The sequence below is a fragment of the Dromiciops gliroides genome, chromosome 2 (assembly GCF_019393635.1).
Source record: "Dromiciops gliroides isolate mDroGli1 chromosome 2, mDroGli1.pri, whole genome shotgun sequence".
In the NCBI taxonomy this organism is placed as follows: domain Eukaryota; kingdom Metazoa; phylum Chordata; class Mammalia; order Microbiotheria; family Microbiotheriidae; genus Dromiciops; species Dromiciops gliroides.
The window spans coordinates 348,506,436-348,526,073 of NC_057862.1; the positions used below are offsets into that span (position 1 = coordinate 348,506,436).

Sequence of the window (19,638 nt, forward strand, 5' to 3'; positions counted from 1 at the left end):
ATTTATATTAATCCCATGAATGTATCTTATATTCCAGCCTATGGACTGTGAGATCTTTCCTCATCTCATGTCCTACCTATTTTCCTTCCTATTGATGTGGCTAAGTAGTACAGTGGCTAGAGTACTGGGGCTGAAGTCAGGATCTGAGTTCAAATCTGGCCTCAGAAACTTACTAGCTGGCTGAATATAGGTAAGTCACTGAATCTCTGTCTTACTTTCCTCAAATGTAAAAGGGGGGAGGCGGGTCATAATAGCACCTCTCTCCCAAGGTAAATGTGAAGATCAACTGAGATAACATTTGTAAAGCACTTAGCACAATGACTGGCATATAGTAGGCACTATATAAATGTTTTTTCCCTTTCCTTTTCACCTTCATATGTCCCTCCCACCCCCAAAGAATCAGCTAGTATGGGATGATGTAGATTCATGAGAGGTTTATGTGGTATCATCAAAGAGAAGGGCAAACCAACATCAGTGTACCTAGGGAGATTTCCAGATTCCTCTCAATCTGCCCATCCACTCCATTCTCTTAGAGAGGAGAGAGCACAGATCCTCGACAATGCACATCCTTTCTCCTGCTTCCCCCTTCCCCATTAACCTAGTCCCTTGAAAGATTTACATTAGCTTTGTTCTTTTTCAAACCCAAGAAGTAAAAACTCAGTCATATGATTCCAGTGGTGAATACAGTTTAAATTCAGCACCATGGCAACAGTGGGAAAAGGCTAGGGGGATGGGCAGTGATGCCTTGGCAAGCACTGTGGGTTTAGTGTTATGAGCCCAAATTCTGATCCTTCATTTATATTATTTAACCTCACAGACTCAGTTTCCTCATCTGTAAAATGGCAATAACAATATTGTGATGCTCATCTCACCCAGCTTCATTCCACAAACATTAAACAGTCTCTGTGTGAAAGTCATAGTTGTTGAGGGAGAAAGATTTTGGAAACTTTAAAGAACTATAGAAATTTGAGGTGTTATTATTTTATTTATTTATTATTTCTATTGTATTATTAAATCGTGGGACATGGCTCTTACCTTCAAAATCCATTTGTTCTATGCAATGAACAAAACTCAGCTTTTCTTTCAAGGAAGGGAGAAGTTCTTTAGAGAAGAATGCAGAATGATAGCAAGATGACTAGATTTAGAATCAGGTGATCCGGTGACACATCTTGTTACTGATACATATTGCTAAGGGGCACAATTTTGTCCCTTTAAAGTAAGTGTGCGTGTGTGTGTGTGTGTGTGTGTGTGTGTGTGTGTGTGTGTGTGTGTGTGTGTGTGTAGAGAGAGGAGCAGTTAGGTGGCACAGTGGATAAAGCACCGGCCCTGGATTCAGAAGGACCTGAGTTCAAATCTGGCTTCAGGCATTTGACACTTACTAGCTGTATGACTCTGGACAAGTCACTTAACCCTCACTTCCCTGCAAAATAAATAAATAAATGAATTGTGGGGATAAAAAAAAATACCACTCTCCTTTCAACAAAACCATGAAGTAGCTAAAACAATATTATCTTTATTTAACAAATAGGGAAATGGAAATTTAGAAGACTGGACAATTTACCCAAGATCACATAAGAAGTAAATAGTAGAATTGTGATTGGAGGCTATATCTCACATTTCCAGTGCTCTTTTAAATATGCCATTCTGCCTCTATAACATTTAACTTATCTGGGCTTCAGTTTGCTTGTAGGTAAAAGGAAAAGGTTGGATAGACCAGATGATAACTATGGTCATTATTTAAGCCTTATGTTACTAGGAAAGTAAGAGAAAGCCCAAAAAGGTAAGGTTCTCTCCCTTCTTCCAGCCCAAGAGGCAGAAGGTAGTCTCTTGGCTAGATTGAATTTCTTCCAGTAGCCAAACACAAAAGCATTTGCACAATACCTAGACACAATTCACTAAGTGTACCAAGGCTCAGCCACTCCACCATGGTACCTACTTGCCAAGTTTCCCAGTTGCCTCTTCTTTCTTCTTTCCATTTCTTGTTCTGGGAATTGTAAGCACCAGATTCTGGAAGGACTGGGCATTCAATTTTCATATTCTTCCATTTACTATCCCTGTGATTTTATCCTTCCCTGTCTACCACTTTCCCTATTTGTGTTGTCTCTCCCTTTTAGAATATAAGCTCCTTGTGGGCTCCTGCTTTTGTATTTGTATTCCCATGCATAGCACATAGTAGGTGCTTAAATGCTTTCTCAATCAACATAGCTCAAAATGCTGAACAGCTCAGCTGGCAACATTCAAGCCTCCCAATTTTTTACTTCCTTACTCTATCTTTTAGCACAGTCTCCCTCCCATTCCTACCCACCCCTAAAAGCACAGTGCATACAAAAGTACCAATTAATTAGGGCAAGTGATTTCAACAAGCCTGCTTTATGGAGAGAATATAATTAGATTGCTATGATTACAAAGAAAAACCCTGCTCAGAGTCTCAGAAGAATTTTGGCCTTTCCCACAGAGAAAACAGCAGATTTCTTTGCCTCCTAAATATAATTCCAGAGCCGTCTCCCACAAGGTAATGGGATTGCCTTGTTTATGTCGGATGTGAGATTGCTTGAAGGAGGTGATCGATGAACAAAGCCCCATCACAACAGCAAGGTTAGACCTGGTTCTCACAGAAAAGAAATAAAGTACAGGGATAGAAATGCCCTTTGCATTTTAAAAGGATGAGAGAAAGGCAGTTTTGTTAGGCTGTATTTATCTGGGACCACCATTTCAATTTATTGGAGGGCAATGAGTCTTGGGAGCTACCTTTTCAAAGGGAACTACAAACAATCAGGGATGTTTGCTTCAGTCATTAAAAATGTTCCCATTTCACATTCCTGCCCTTCATGCTGAGTTCAAGACAAACTGGCCCTTTTTGTGTAGCCTAACCTCAACAGTCCATCTCCTGTCTCAGTGATTCCATGTAATTCCTCATACCTGTAGTGCAATCTTTTCTCATTTCCATCTCAGCATCCTTGTATTTCTTCAAAGTTCTGCACAAGTACCACCTCCTCCAGATAGTCTATCCCGATACAGTCATTAATTAGTGCTTGGGCTCTCGCTCTCTCTCTGTCTGTCTGTCTGTATCTCTGTCTGGCTGTCTCTCTCTCTCTCCCCTTCTCTGTTTCTTTCTGTCTGTCGTATATCTGTCTGTCTCTGTCTTGCTTTGTCTCTGCTTCTTTCTCTGTTTCTTTTTGTGTCTCCATCTGTCTGTATCTGTCTTCCTCTGTCTCTGTCTTTTTCTCTCTTTGTCTCTATTTCTGTCTATCTATCCCTCTCTTTCTCTCTTTTTTGGTGTCCCTTCTGTTTTTGCTCCACTTGTGTGTATGAATGTTGTGTCTCTTTATCAGAATGTACATCTCTTGAGAGTTTGGCCATTTCCTGTTTTGTCTTTGCATCTACAGAGACTAGATTAGCTCCTTGTGAAAAATAGTCACTTAATAAATATTACTAAATTGATTTGAAAAAATTAGCTATGCTCCAGTCACCACCTTAACCACTAGCTTTGGATCACATTTGAAAGTATTTGTGGTTCAAAAAAAGAAAGAAAGTACTTGTGGGCATTTGAGATCATGAAATCATTAATTTAAGAGACTTGACCATCAACAATGGATATGATCTCAAAAGGTTGATTGGCTTGAGTAATCAGAACATGGTTATTTCTCTAAGAATCAAATCTGACTTGTATGGACTGTGGTGAGAGTGGAGTAAGAGAATGGAGGAAAGGAGGCAAATCAGGAGAGTATTACAGGAGTCTGGATGTGAAGCGATAAGGACCTTTAATGAGACTGATGACAGTGAAATGGAAAGGAATAGGAAGATGCATAGGAGCCTGGTGCAGGAAAAAGAATCCTGCATTGAGAGTCCAAGGACTCAAGTCTGTCACTTACTATCTGTAAATCCCTGATGCAAATCACAGGATCTTTCTGGGGATCATTTTCCTCAAATGGCTGGGAGAGACTATAACCATAAGATCATAGATTTAGATCCTGGAAGGGATGTTCATCTCATTCAACCTCCTCAGTTACAGATGAAGAAACTGATGTTTAAAAAGATTAATTTCTGGAGTAAGTGGTGGGTTAGGATTTGTACCCAAGTCTTCATGAATATAGGTCCAAAGCTCTATCCTCTATATAACTAGATGGGAATCAATGTCCCTTATAGTTATAAATTAAATACTTGAAAAAATAATAGAAATTCATTTAATGGGACATGGGTTTCCAGAAGGTTTGAATGAGATTATCTACCCCAGACCTCTTAATTTATTCTATTTGAGATTCATAACCAGAATTAAGAATATGTTAAATACCAGCAAAGTAATAAAGTTTATAAATCAAATCAACAAAAGGAAAAAAAGACCACATAATTAAAGGATTAAATAAATGCCTTAGATAAAATTGGCATGTGCTTATGTCAAAAAATTTGTAGAATTATCGGAATAAGAGAGTTATTTCTTAAAATGTTACTCAGATGGACATGAGAGTTCATCAGTTTGGGAAAAGAAATGTCATCCCAGAGATTTGAAGTGACTGGTGCAGAGTTACCAGGAGGTAGAAGAACTGGGGCTTGAACCTGGGTCTTCTGAAGCTCAATAAATTGCCCTTTCCCCTTTGTCATGCTGCTTTTATTAATAGAATTAAGCATATAAATCCTTCCTCTGAAAACTGGTATCCCCAATACTTTCCAGAGAGTTTAATTTTATTTAAAAACTGTTTATCCCTCATGAATTATTAAGAATCATTGGGTTTGGGGCAGTGGTATTGAGTTTAAATTATGTGGCTCTGCTGTTTATGCTGTTCAAATTCCCTAGGTAACTTTAGCTGTATCAAACCACTGGTCTCACACATATACATGGCTACAGTGGTAAACTTTGCATGGATGACTCCCAGACCTTTATTCTGAGGTCTTACAGCCCTCCTGAGCAATAGTCCCACATTCTGAACTGCCTCTGGAGGCCTTCCATTTCAGGATTCCCTTAATACCATAAACTTACCTTCTGATACTGAAAAGTTCATGTTCTCCCCACAAGAGTGAAAGAGTTAAAGAGCCTAACAAACTGATATTCCTCAATTTATAAATGTTCATTACTGATACCCTCCAGTCACCCAGGCAGAAGCCTTCAAAGTCATCTATCTGTGAATCCTGATTATAGTTCCCTCTAATATCCAAACAGGGAAGTAAAATATTGGTTGATTCTCCAATAGATTGTAAGCTCCTTAAGGGCAGGTTTTGATTCTTTTTTTTTTTTTTTTTGGCAAGGCAATGAGGGTTAAGTGACTTGCCCAGGGCCATACAGCTAGTAGGTGTCAAGTGTTGGAGGCTACATTTGAACTCAGGTCCTCCTGAATCCAGGGCTGCTGCTTTATCTACTGTACCACCTAACTGCCCCTTAGCAGGGTTTGGTTCATTTTTATATGTATTCTTATCACCTGGTATAATCCCTACCATGACATAAATGCTTAATAAAGTGCTTGTTGAACTGCATATACTCTCAGATTTGGTTGATATATTGTTTAGTTTTGCTAAATTGCTTTCCCCACTCTCTTCTCAAAAAAAATTCTTTGTTACAAGGGATAGTTCCTTGAGTATAAGGGAAGAGAAGGACATAATGGGAAATAGAAATGATAGAAAAAAGTCAAAAAAAAATTTTTAATGAAGGGAAAAAAATGAAAAAGTAATCATCACACCTGGGCCAGCAAGTATGGGGAAAATGGTGGCTGCTGGCTAGAGAGAGCTTCCTAGAGCACTTTAGTCCATTTGGTCAACAAGCATTTTGTTAAGCACTTACTATATGCCAGCCAGTGTACTAAATGCTGGAGATACAAAGAAAGGTAGAAATTTGCTCCCTCCTCTTAAATTGATCATGTTCTAATTGGTGAGACAACCTTCCCATCTTAGAATTCCTAATTTCATTCATGACTTAGCTTAAATGTCATCTTCTTCAAAATGTCTTTCTATTTATTCTCTGCAGTGCCCCTGCCCTTCAATCTGCTAGTGCCTTCCCACAATAATATTCTTTTTGCATCTACTTGTGTGTGTGTGTGTGTGTGTGTGTGTGTATGTGTGTGTGTGTTTTCCTTGCTGGAAACACTCATTGAGGGCTGGGACTATTTAACTTTTGTTTGTGTATGCTGGGTGTCTAGCACATGGCCAGTGCTTAAAAAATATTTATTGATTGGATGGTAGGACTTGTCAGAGCTTGTATTCCATTGGGAAAGCCCCTGAGAACCTATGGTCATCTCCACCTTGTGAAGAGGACTTCTGTAGGGGATTTCAGCATAATCAGGTTAACATGCTCATTGGCTAGATAGAAAAGTTATGCCCCATAATCATATTCTTAGGAATACGTTAGCATGGGATTCAAGCTTCTCCAAAGCACCTTAAAGATTCTTTAAAAATATGAAACTGGGGCGGCTTGATAGCACAGTGAATATAGCACCGGCCCTGGAGTCAGGAGGACCTGAGTTCAAATCCGGCCTCGGACACTTGACATTTACTAGCTGTGTGACCCTGGGCAAGTCACTTAACCCCCATTGCCCCGCCAAAACAAAAGGACAAAACAAAACAAAACAAAATATGAAGCTAAAAAAAAAATGAAGCTATTACAACACAGGAAAGGAATATGTGAAGAGGAAATTGAGTCTATTGTGTGGTTCCCTGCAGGTAAATGTACAGAATCAGACCCACAGGGATGAAGGTGATTTGACTCTTCTTCCCCATCTCTGCACACCTGCCTGCCCCTCTGGCCTGGTTCTCTATTCAGCAGTCTTACAAGGAAGTAGATTCCACGGTCTGCGGCCCACAGACAGTTATTGGGGGTAAGTAGGAAATTGTGCTGACATCCAGCCTGGAAGGCAAAGGGTCCTTGCTATCTTCTCTCTACTATACCCCTAGGACTTCTGGGTCATCTGTTCTGCCAATACAATATAAATACCTACAGGTTTTCCATCTGCCACATAGATATACCCTCAAGATCACTGACCTCTTCCATCTACCTTACAGTCTAACCTCTTACATGTGTTGTCTGCCCTATTTAGGATATGAACTCACTGGAGCAGGGTGTGTTTCCCTTGTCTATTTGTACCGCCAATGCTTAGCTGAATAAAGACTTTCATAATTCATCCATTCACTCACTCTTTCATTCACTCTTTTGTTGATTCGCTCTGAGATAAAATAAAAAGAGAGAGTAATAGAGATCCAGTGCAGTCTCAAACTAAAATTTTGGCTCTGATTGGGGTGAAACAGTGGGGAGAAAGGTTGATTGGATTTCCAAAGATCCATACATCTTAAGCCTCATAAATAACAGAGGACTAAAAAATAATAAAAAAATAAAAAATAAATTAAAAAACAAACAAAAACAAGAGTACTAATCTCTACTAAGGAAAATTGGAGTTGTTCCATCTTCATAGGTGGCACTGAGAAATAGATATTGTTTTCAATGTGTTTGTGCCATTGGGCAGGCAGCTGCAAAGCCCCTTCCTAGTCCTATTGCTGGGCTGGCTATTAAGATTATTTACTATGGTTCTCTTACCACTGGGGCAAACCTGAACATAAAGGACTTGGGAGAAAATGATGAGGTTAGGATTATAGCCTAGGAAACTCCCTAAGGCCTTATAAATGTGACAAGCTCTCTGAAATATAGGCCATCTCTATGTCTATACAGGGGAGAACCAGATGTGACTGAAAGAATTAGGGGTTTTAATTCCCTGCTGCTTGTTATGACAGACCCCCCAAGAGGCAGGACTTGTGTTTCTATTCCTGGTATAGCCTTGTAGCCTTGAAAGTGACAGATATGAAGGGCTGGAGTCACTAGGAACAGGCTGGTATAGGAGAAAGAACCCTGCATTTGGCCTCAGAAAAGCTGGTGTCCAACTCTTCATGATCCTGTTGTTGGGGTTTTCTTGGCGATGATATTAGAGTGATTTGCCATTTCTTTCTCTAGTTCATTTTACAGATGAGGAAATGGAGGCAAACAGTTAAGTGACTTGCCCAGGGTCACACAGCTAATAAGTGTCTGAGGCCAGATTTGAATTCAGGAAGATGAATCTTTCTGACTTCATGCCCAGGGTTCTATCTTACACCACCTGGATGCCCAATATTTATCACCTAAATTACTTAGGGAAATCACTTAGGCCAGATAGGTGGCACAGTAGATAGAGACCTGGGCTTGGAGTGAAGAATACCAAAGTTCAAATTCAGTTTCAGATACTTAGTTACTGTGTGACCCTGGGCAAGTCACTTCACCTCTGTTTTCCTCAGTGTCTTCATCTGTAAAAGGGGGGTAATAATAGCACATACCTCTCAGGGTTGTTATGAGAATCATAAGAGATAATAATTATAAAGCACCAAGCACAGTGCCTGGCACATTGTAAGAGGTAGAAATATTGGCTATCAGTATTATGGAAGTCTCCCTCTCTGTAAAATGAAGGGGTTGGATTAAATGAGAATGAACCACCCTTCCCACTGTCAATCCTCTAAACCTATATGTAGAAAAAACACTGACTCTGGGTTCAGAGGAACCAGACCCAATGCTTGTTTTTAGTACTTAGTATCTGTGTAACTTTGGACAAATTGCCAGACTTCTCTGAGTCTCAGGCTCCTCATCTGGAAAACTGAGGGAGTTAGACTTTGTTGTTTTTCAGTCATGTTCAAATCTTCATGACCCCATTTGGTGTTTTCTTGGCAAAGAAACTGGACTGGTTTGTCATTTCCTTCCTCCAGCTCATTTTATAGAAGCAGAAACTGAGACAAACAGGATTAAGTGACTTGCCCAAGGTCACACAGCTATTAAGTGTCTGAGGGTGCATTTGAACTCAGGAATATGAGACTTCCTGATTCTAAGCCCAGTGCTCTGTGCATTACGGCACTAGCTAGCTGTTTAGTTGCCACTAGGTGGTCTTTAAGGTTCCTTCTAGCCCTAAATCTATGATCCTTTCATCTTAAATTCTCAGATTAGTTTTAGAATGCAATGCCAGTTGCATCAGTTAAGTAGTGCATGTAGAGCCGTGACTATAGCTTCTGAGTGGGCATGGAGCTTTCTATGAGAAATGGAGATTTCCATTGACCCCAGAGAGCAAATTTAAGTCCGGTGAACCCAAGAAAAGTTATATAACCTCTGCAAGACATGGGCTCACACTTGCTTCTTCAGTGTAATCCAGTGTTATCTGATTTTGGAAACGAATTTTAATTCTGCTTAAGAGCTCCAATCTATTCTGTGATATGAGATTCTTAGTAAAGGTAATGCCACTGGTAATGGCCTCAAAACATTTTATTCTGTGACTGTTCTCCCTAAATGAGAGGAATTGCCTGATCATTTCTTAGAAAAATGTATTTTGCAGGAGAAAATAACACTATTCAGGCCAAATAGCAATGCATACTGACTGTATACTTGACAAAGTCAAACTGAGAAAAGTAAAAGAAGGGCAGTTTAAATCACAGGATTAGAACTTGAAAGAACTTTAGAGAACATCGAGTCCACATTTATTTTATGCTGGAGAAACTGAGGCCTAGACAGGGAAAGTGCCTTGCCTAAGGTCATTAGGAAATAAGCGATAGAACCCAGATTCTGACCCATAATCTCTGACATCAAAACCAAGGCTCTTTGCTACACTGAGTGAAACACTCTGCCTTCACTGAGGTCTGTTTTTAAATTGTCTTTCTTTCTTTCAAAACCACATGGGTGGTTCAAGGGGATCCAGGGTTAGAAGGATAGTAGCAGCTGTACACATTTCATCTCTTCCCCTACATGGGAATAGGGAAATGAAACTAGCAGGAGGAGGAGGAGAATTTAACACATCCCTAACATTTTGTTTTGTAAAACTGGTGTGGTTTCCCTTTTCTCTGTCTCTGATTGTTTCTGTCCCTGCTTCTCTGTCCCTCTCTCTCTCTCTCTCTGACTCTCATTATGAGAATAAAACGATTCTGTAACCATGTCAAGGTGATGCTAAAACATTTGGACAGGAACCTCAATTATTTGGATGTACATGATGAAAAGGGAGGGGAGTTAGACTAATTCTGCCTGGCTTTTGAGGGTGGCAGAACAAAGAGCATTACTTGAATGTTGTAGAGAGGAAGATTTGGTCTCAATTTAGGGACACGTTTTATAATAATTTGATCCACCCTAATGTTGGATGGGCCACCTCTGGAGGGAGAGAGTTCCTCCATCACTGTTAGTCTTTGAGGGATAATTACTTGTATGGTACGTGCTAGTGGGTGTTTTTGTTCGGGTTGGGGTTGGCCAGGATGAATTTTTATGAGCCCGTGGACATTTTTACATTTGAATTTTTTAAATTAAAAGACAACCCAACCCCTTCACATCTTTCTCTTATATTTAGCAGTTATATATTACTTTAAGGCTTGCAAAGTGCTTTATGAATAATATCTCCAGGCCCAGCACTCTACCCACTGCACCATTCAAGTGCTTCTGTAGTCTTGAGAGTTTGTAAGCAAGCACCCTCCTGTGAGCATTAATGATGCTGCAGGGGGTAGCCTGGGCATGTACATTTGGTGCACTCTTACAAAACAACTTGACTGGTGGCTTGAATTCGGTGGCCAAATTACACACTTCCCTGTTGGCTAATTAATTGGTTAATTAATTGATTGATCTATTCATTAATTCAGTGATAGTCCACTTTCTTGTGGACTTAACGAAAACAGAGGATAAGGAGGGTGTAGCCCATCACTGCTGCAGCACCTCATATATCACCTAGTACATACAACCTGCAGAATTGCCATGCTTAATTCTATTCTCATAAAAGATGCTTATTGGGGCAGCTAGGTGGTGCAGTGGATAAAGCACTGACCCTGGATTCAGGAGTACCTGAGTTCAAATCCGGCCTCAGACACTTGACACTTACTAGCTGTGTGACCCTGGTCAAGTCACTTAACCCCCATTGCCCCGCCAAAAAAAAAAAAAAAAAGATGCTTATCTTCACATCATTAAAACCAAATTTCATTTTGTACAGTGGTTTTGTGTTTACAAAGATCCTTGGTAAATGCCATCTCAATTGATCTTCACAATTATCCTTTAAAAGAGATTTAGAGCACCAGCCCTGGATTCAGGAATACCTGAGTTCAAATCCAGCCTCAGATACTTGACACTTACTAGCTGTGTGGTCCTGGGCAACTCACTTTTTTTTTCTGCATAGCCCTGCAGAAAAAGAGATTTAGGCTAGATGTTAATATCCCCATTTTACAGATGAGTGAACTCTGAAGCAGAGATCATCTATGTGTATGTATCATCCAAATGGTGTCATTTCAGCCATTCTTGACTTATGGTCCCCAAAGTGATGACCATTCCCTTATGATGCCTGAAATTCCACCATTAGAAATTAATTCCTTATGTTAGGCATTGATTGCCTCATTCCTAGCTAAAAAAGCTCTTGGGAAGAAAAAACAATAGATGATATCCATTTCTGTTGTAGTTAAGTTTTACAAAAGGGATTTCCTCACTAGAACCATGAAAGAAAATGGAAACTCAAAGGAGAGAAGGAGAACATAAAGTAAAATGGTTCTGACTCAGGCACAAAGTGAAAAGACTAATACTACTACAGTGAGATGTTGGAAATGACTACTATGAGCAGGGCCATCCAATAAAACCCCACGGAGTCTGAATGATTCACAACATGCTTGCAAACTATGGACTTTACTGGAGTATGAAAATATATTGTACCTGAGCAATCCATGCAGATGAGATGACCAAGTTCCCCAGAGATGACTACATTAAGATTTTTACTCTATCCATCCTGATGACATGTCAGAGTACAGAAAGCAAATACAAAGAGTTGGTGGTGGTGAAGACTGCCCAGTGGTTTATTTGGTAGAGTTTTTCATTTTATTTTTTATTTTTAAAACATTCCTTTCTTTTTTTTAATTTGGAGTGCCAGATTCCTTCTGTCTCCCTCATAGGTCTCTGAGAAGGCAAGCAATGTGATGTCAATTATACATGTGAAATCATGCAAAACATATTTCCATATTAGCCATTTTTTTAAAAAGCAAGAAAAATAAAGTGAGAAAATTATACTTCTGCACTCAGAGATCATTAATTTGCTATCTAGAGGTGGATAGCATTTTTTTCATCATGAGTACTTTAGAAATATCTTGGATTATTGTATCGATCAGAGTAGTCAAGTTTTTCATAGTTGATCATCATTACAACATTGCTGTTACTCTACACAATGATCTCCTTGTTCTTCTCACTTCACTTTGCATCAGTTCATACGGGTTTTGCAATGTTTTTCCCCTCTCATTATTTCTTACAGCACAATACTACTCTATCACAATCATATTCCACAACTTATTCAGCCATTCCCCCATTAATAAGCATCCTCTCAGGGCAGCTAGGTGGCACAGTGGATAGAGTACTGGCCCTGGATTCAGGAGGACCTGAGTTCAAATCCAGCCTCAGACACTTAACACGTATTAGCTGTGTGACCCTGGGCAAGTCACTTAACCCCAATTGCCTCACAAAAAAAAAAAAGCATCCCCTCAATTTCCCATTCTTTGCCACCACAAAAAGCTGCTATAAATATATTTATACATATAGGACCTTTTCCTTTAAAAAAAATCTCTTTGAAATACAGACCTAATTAGTATTATTGGTGGGTCAAAATGTACACACAGTTTAATACTCCTTTAGACAGAGTTCCAAATTGTTCTCCAGAATGGATGAACAAGTTCACTATTCTACAAGCTGTTCATTAGTGTACCTATTTTTCCCTCATTTTCTCCAAAATTTGTTGTTTCTGATAGGTGGAAAGTAGTTCCTCAGAGTTGTATTCATTTGCATTTTTATAATCAATAGTTATTTCGAATATTTTTTTCATTTGACTATAGATAGCTTTGATTTCTTTTTCTGAAAGCTTCCTGTTTATATACTTGGACCATTTACCAATTGGGGTATAGCTCTTGTTTTCACAAATTTGACTCAGTTCCATATTCAGTATATATTTGAGAAATGGAGCCTTTATGAGAGAAACTTGCAGTAATTTTTTTTTAATATTACTTCATTGCCTGTGGTTGTTATTCAGTCATTTTCAGTCACAGTCAACTCTTCATGACCCATTTGGGGTTCTTGAGGCAGAGATACTAGAGTGGTTTACCATTTCCTTTTAGCATAACCAAGCTGTGGCTATTTTACCAAGATGTTACTGCCAGTGTTTGGATTTATCTGAGTTCTGTCAGCTATCTACCAGTGAATCTTTTATGAGTGGTGAAGAATAACCAGCAAGCAGACATTCCTATGAACCAAGCTGAGGGGATACATTATGCTAAGAACTACACCCAAAAGGTTCTGTGTATTGACACTGACTGTTCATAGCTTTGGCATGGAAGAGACTTTCTCTACCACAGATCAGGTCATGATAGTGTCCTTTCACAAGTACAGAAAAGTGAATGTGAAACCTATGGGATACTGGCTTGCAAAGGCAAATACTATGCTGCTGACTCCTCACTTTGAATTTGGGTTGATGATGAGTCTTATGAGGTCATCATGAAACCAGTGATGTGCAAGGTGACAGAGACATTTTGGCCCAATGCAGTCATCTCCAAGTATGATTTTGATTCTTTGTCTGTAGACTGTTTAGGTTGGTTTGACCTTACCATCAATTATATGTCAAGTGTATAGAATTTGTCAAGAGCTTCAATCCACCCATGTTGATGCTGGAAGAGAATGACTACTCCCTACCAACCACAATATAGCCAGATGCTGGACATATGAAACAACTATAAATTTGGACACAGAGATCCTCCATGAACTTCTCTACAAAGACTACTTTGAATACTTTGGATCAGATTTCAAACTTCATATCTAACATGATAAACCAGAATCCCAATAAATATTTGGAGAAGATCAAGCAGAGGCTATTTGAGACCCAATAGAGGTTGCCTCATGATTCTGGTATTTGGATGAAGCTCATTCCTGAGGATGGGATGCAGAAAGACATGGGGATAAGGATGACAAAGATATGAACAAATGCATTTCAATATGCTCCTCAGACACGAGAATTGAATATGAGGAGTTTTCATACTCAGACAAGGAAGCTGAGGGTGGTCAAAAGAACTCATCCAACTTCAAGAAAGGCAAAAGGGTTAAAATGGTAGAGGAGAAAGAACAAGGCCCAAAGGGAAAAAGGAAGCAAAAGAGGAAGATACAAGGAAAGAGAAACTTGAAGCCAAAGGGGTGAAGTATACCAAGTCAACCTGAGATTTCTGGCTTTCCTTGGGGTCTACTGCCCACATCTCCTTCTCACACTCAGAATGAATATTTTCTACCTCTTTCTCTCTCTCTCTCTCTCTCTCTCTCTCTCTCTCTCTCTATATATATATATATATATATATATATATATATATATATGTGTGTGTGTGTGTGTGTGTATTTCATTATTTGTTTGTTTGTTTGTTTAAAGTTGGAGTCAGGAGACCTATGTTCCAATCCCCACCCCAATATTAGTTGTGTGATTTTGAATAAGTCCCTTCTACCTGTGTCTGAAAGAGATTTAGACTCACTGGATCTTTTGTCCGTCAATGAGAGCAGTGGAGTTAAGGTGATTGCACCTTCTACACTGTCTGGCCACTCAGTGCAATATAAATAAAGATCCAAAGCCAAATCCAATTTGGTATGAAGAATGTGAATTGAAATCTCAGCTCTACTTGAATGAATTTGACTAAGTCGCCATCTGGGCTTCAATAGCAATGTCTGTAAAATGAAGACTTTGAACTAGACAAAGGGTTCTTAGCCATTTTTGTTGGTTTGTTTCAAGGACCTTTTTGGCAATCTAATGAGTCATATGGACCTTCTCAGAATAATATTTTTTTCCTTATAGATTCATTTTTATTGTTTTCCTTTGCATGTATATTTTATTTGTTGATGAATACTCACATTCTGAGCAATTAAAAATGAATTCCACTTCATTATTTATGATACATTTAAAATTTTAGATGTATGAAATATTTAGTATATTGGGGCTATAATTGGTTAAAAAACAGAGAGAAAACATTTTCTGCTTTCAATGAATATGTTATCTATTTCAGATAACATGAACATATGGCCAGTGTGACATTTAGTTTCCAATTAATTTTTGGTCTTTCTTTCCATAGCCTTTTATTACACATACTTTTTATTGCAACATGATCTGAAAATTATAGATTTAATATTTCTGCCTTTCTGGATTTGAGTGTGAGGTTTTTACTCCCTAATACATGGTCAATTTTTGTGTAAGTGGCATGTACCACTGAGAAAAAGGTATATTCCTTTCTATCCCCATTCAGTCTTCTCCATATGTCTATCATATCTAACTTTTCTAAAGTTCTATTCACATCCTTAACTTCTTTCTTATTTATTTTGTGGTTAGATTTATCTAGTTCACAGTGGGAGAGGTTGAGGTCCCCCACTAATATAGTTTTACACTGTTTCTTTATTTAACTCACCTTCTCTAAGAATTTAGATGCTATACCACTTGATGCATATGTTCAGTATTGATATGACTTCATTGTCTATGGTACCTTTTACCAAGATGCAATTTCCTTCACTATCTCTTGTGGTAAAAATTATTTGTGGTAAAGATTAATATCAGAAGTTTTAGCTGAATCATTTGAGAGATTGCACATGCTACTGAAACAGCTTTTGAAGGACGTCCCCTTTTGGGAGGAAAACTCGAGTGCGAGGAACTTCTGAGACAAGAACTTAAAAGTGAGGGCAGGAACGGAAGTTGGCATTCTCTGGATGCTAAACTTAGCTGTGGTGGCACGAGCAAGAGGAGTTTGGAAACACTTGGTTGGTGTTCGACTTTGGATGTGCTGGTTCTCAGCCTGGTGGGCAGTTTGGGATTTGGTGAATTTTTTAAAGGAAAATAGACTAAGTTTAGATGTAAGGTTATTCATCTGTATTTCTACTTCCCTATTTCTCTAATTGGTATCACCTTTTGTTGTCTAATTAATTCCCAAGAAATAAAAACTAATCCCTCACAGATTAAAGCTCAGGGGCTCCTTTGTTCTTAGTGGTCTGGGAGATATATATAAAAAGGAAAAGTTAAAAGGGGGAGTTTAATGCTCCATATATCCAATTTTGAATCTCACACTCTTTCAATTAGATCTATTTTTACTTCTGTTTTGTCTGATAAGGTTTTCTACTCCTATTTTTTTACTTCAGCTTAATCATAATATATTCTACTCTAGCCTTTAACCTTTACTCTGCGTGTATTTCTCTGCTTCAAATGTGTTTCACACAAATTGTAGGATTCTGTTTTTTAATCCACTCTGCTATCTGCTTCTGTTTTATGGGAAAATTCATACCATTCACATTTTTTTTTTTTTGGTGAGGCAATTGGGGTTAAGTGACTTGCCCATGGTCACACAGCTAGTAAGTGTCAAGTGTCTGAGGCTGGATTTGGTCTCAGGTCCTCCTGACTCCAGGGCCAATGCTCTATCCACTACACCACCTAGCTGCCCCCAATCCCATTCACATTTACAGTTATGATGACTAACTCCATATTCTGCTCCATTCTATTTTCTCCTTGTTTATACTTTTCTCTTTTAAAGCTGTTCACTTTTTTCTCATGACCCTCCTGCATCACTCTCATTTCTCTCCATTCTTTCCTCCACCTCTCTAAATCTTCCTTTTATCTCTCCTTCTTTCTCTTCAAAGTCCCTTTTGAGCCCTTCCATGGCCTGAGACTAATTCATATTTTTCTTAGAAGCTTTGGATACAGGGGTCTTGAGTTTGTTATCCTTTTCGGAGGGTGCACCTTGAACTTCCTTGTCACTGAAGAAACTTTCTATAGTTCCCAACTTTCTTTGCTTGCTCATCTCGCCGTCTTTTACTTGACTTTTAACTCCCCCCTGGGGGGCCCTGCTTCTAGGCTACACTACTATCCCAAGCTTCAGAGGGTCCCAGGTGTTTTAGTTTGAGGGAGGGCAGGTTTTTCTCTCACCTGGCATTTTCTCTGGTCTGAAGATTATCTCAAGCCAACTTACTAATTAACCAACCAGCAGAGCTTTCTGTCCTATTGTTCTTATCTTTGACAAGCCTGAGCTCCTCCCCAACCTGGGTCTCCTGCCACTCAGGATTTCTTCCTGGTTCCCTGCTGGTGTAGGACAACAAAATTCCTCCCTAGGTCCCACTGACACCCCTGCACTTTTCCCCCCACCAGCCATTCAGCCCTCTCAACTGAACTCAAGCTCAGTTCCAGAAGACACTGGTGCTGCAGCTGATTTAGAGGCTCGGGGTAAATCCCTCTGGTAAGGCATGCCTAGGGTCTCTGTTGGCATGATTGTGGGGTTGGACTTTACTCACAGCCTAGCATGGCCCCCTTTAATCTGTCTCTGGCTGGAAAATAATCTCAGCCCATATTTTTGTGGGTTTTTCTGGTCCAGGGGTTCTTTTATTGCTGTTTTGGGGGTAATTGTATCAGGAGCTCTGTGCATTTAATGACTTTCCTGATGTATGTATTTTTGCTTTGAGCCAAATCTGATGATAGTAAGATTCAAATAATGCTTATCCTCTCCCTTCTTTCCCTCTATTCTAATAGGTCTTTTGCACCTCTTCCTATCGTATAATTTATCCCATTCAGAATAATATTTAAATACATAAATAAAATTCACATCATTACAAATGAAACCAATTGCTTTGAAATACAATTATCAAAATATTAAAACATGAACAAACAAAAAAGGTGGTGGATCCCAGGTTAAGGACCACAGGACTATAAAATCTCATGCCTGTGAGGCAAGTATTCTTATTATGAGCCTATAAACTGGCTTAAGATGTCCAAATCCTTTACTGACTCCAGCAACTATCTATACAGAAAATGTGCTTCTGTGTCTTAAGCTGCATTTTGATGTTTAAGCTTATTTTTCCCTAGCCTTCGGCGATAATGTAGGCATGCACCACTCTCCCTAGTGCCTGCCTTTCTACTCCCCCTTAGTAATAACCTGCAAGGCCATTTCAGAAGGGACAGATCACATAATCAGGCTGGGGACAGATTTATTGGTGTTCATGCCCAGCCTTGAAGTGGTCAGCAAGCCTCTGTTTGTGATGATAGATGGTGTGCTACACATCACTTCTTTTTCTGAGATAGAGCTCACATCCCTTTAATTAGTAATAGCAGAATTTTCTGATTTATGTATCTATCCTAATGCCAGGAACAAAAAAGAGACAAGAGTCCTCCTCTGTTCATTGGTCTGGTGCTCTTGCCAAACAAAAGGCCTAATTAAGAATTAGCACTAGGGCACACGGCTCAGGACAGAGGCCTCTTGGAAACTGACCAATCCCCATTGCAACAAGTGACCTAGACCAGCTGATGCTGCCCTCATGGATGGGTACATAAATCAACACATTCTGCTGTTGCTAATTAACAGTGCAAGCTCCATCCAAGAAAGAGAAGTTGCATTAAGCACATCATCCATCATTCCAAGCAGGTCATAACAGGGGTGGGCATTGAAAGGAAGCAGTACAGTTCAGCACAGGGCAGCATTCTACATATTGATACCCTCATTGCACATCAGCAGAAATCAAGGGATACCTGGGAGTATCTGAAAGCTGAGGCCTGGGGCTGTCTGCACTGCCTCAATGGGAGCAAGGCTGAATGATAGGGCTTCTGATTTCGAACTGATTCTGTGTATTCTATTATAAACTTCTTTCATAGGATTATAAGATCATGAATTTAAAGCTAGAAGGGAATCTAAAAGAAAAATTAGTCTAATCATTCATTTCAAAGAGGAATAAACTGAGGCTGAGAGAAATGAAATGGTTTGCCCAGGGTCAGATAGCTAGTAAGTACCTGAGGCAGAATTATTTCCAACACCTTGTAATTTGGTTGTTTGATTTTTTGCAGGGCAGTGGGGGTTAAGTGACTTGCCCAGGGTCACACAGCTAGTAAGTGTCAAGTGTCTGAGGCAAGATTTGAACTCAGGTACTCCTGAATCCAGGGCCAGTGCTTTATCCACTGCACCACCTAGCTACCCAACAACACCTTTTAATTTTAACTCAAACTGAGGGTCAGTGTATCCAGGTAGAAGATCATCTAAAAAAAGCTTTCCCCAACTCCTCTTAATTCTAGTGTTTTCCTGCTGTTAATTATTTCCCATTGATTCAATATATTGTTTATTTGTACATATTTGTTTGCATGTTCTCTCCCCTATTAGATTGTAAGCTCCCTGAGGGCAGAGACTGCCTGTGCCTCTTTTTGTATCTAGATCACTTAGCACAATTCCTGGCACAAAATAGGCACTTAATAAACATTTACTGATTGATTTCAAGCTCTATGATTCCTTAGAGGACCATCGGCTCCAGTTCAAAGGCAGCTGGCCCGGGATCTGAGTCTCCATGGAAGGTTGCTAATGGATGATATCCTACAAGAACACAAAATCAGCTTGTCTTTTTCCTTCTCTCTTCTTCTTCTTCTTCTTCTTCTTCTTCTTTTTAAGGTTGAGCTTCACTGCTGAGAATTGAGTTGCCCACGGTTATATGACCTGTCAGCAATGGTGCCAAGAATAGCAACCAAACCCCCTGACTCCCAGGCGCTAAGGCAATGGTTACAGCTGCCACTTTCTTGATTATGAAACTGTTCCTTCCCAAGGTGTTGGTGCCATGTGCAAAAATCTACATCAAAGCTTTCCTAACCAAAGGGCCAAGAGAATAAAAACTCACATTTCTATGGC

At 39.4% G+C, this 19,638-nt stretch overlaps 1 pseudogene; it reads left to right on the forward strand.

Moving 5' to 3' along the window:
• The first annotated feature begins 3,697 nt into the window (after nt 1-3,697).
• LOC122738856 lies at nt 3,698-14,185 on the forward strand (annotated as a pseudogene).
• Nucleotides 14,186-19,638: the final 5,453 nt, after the last annotated feature.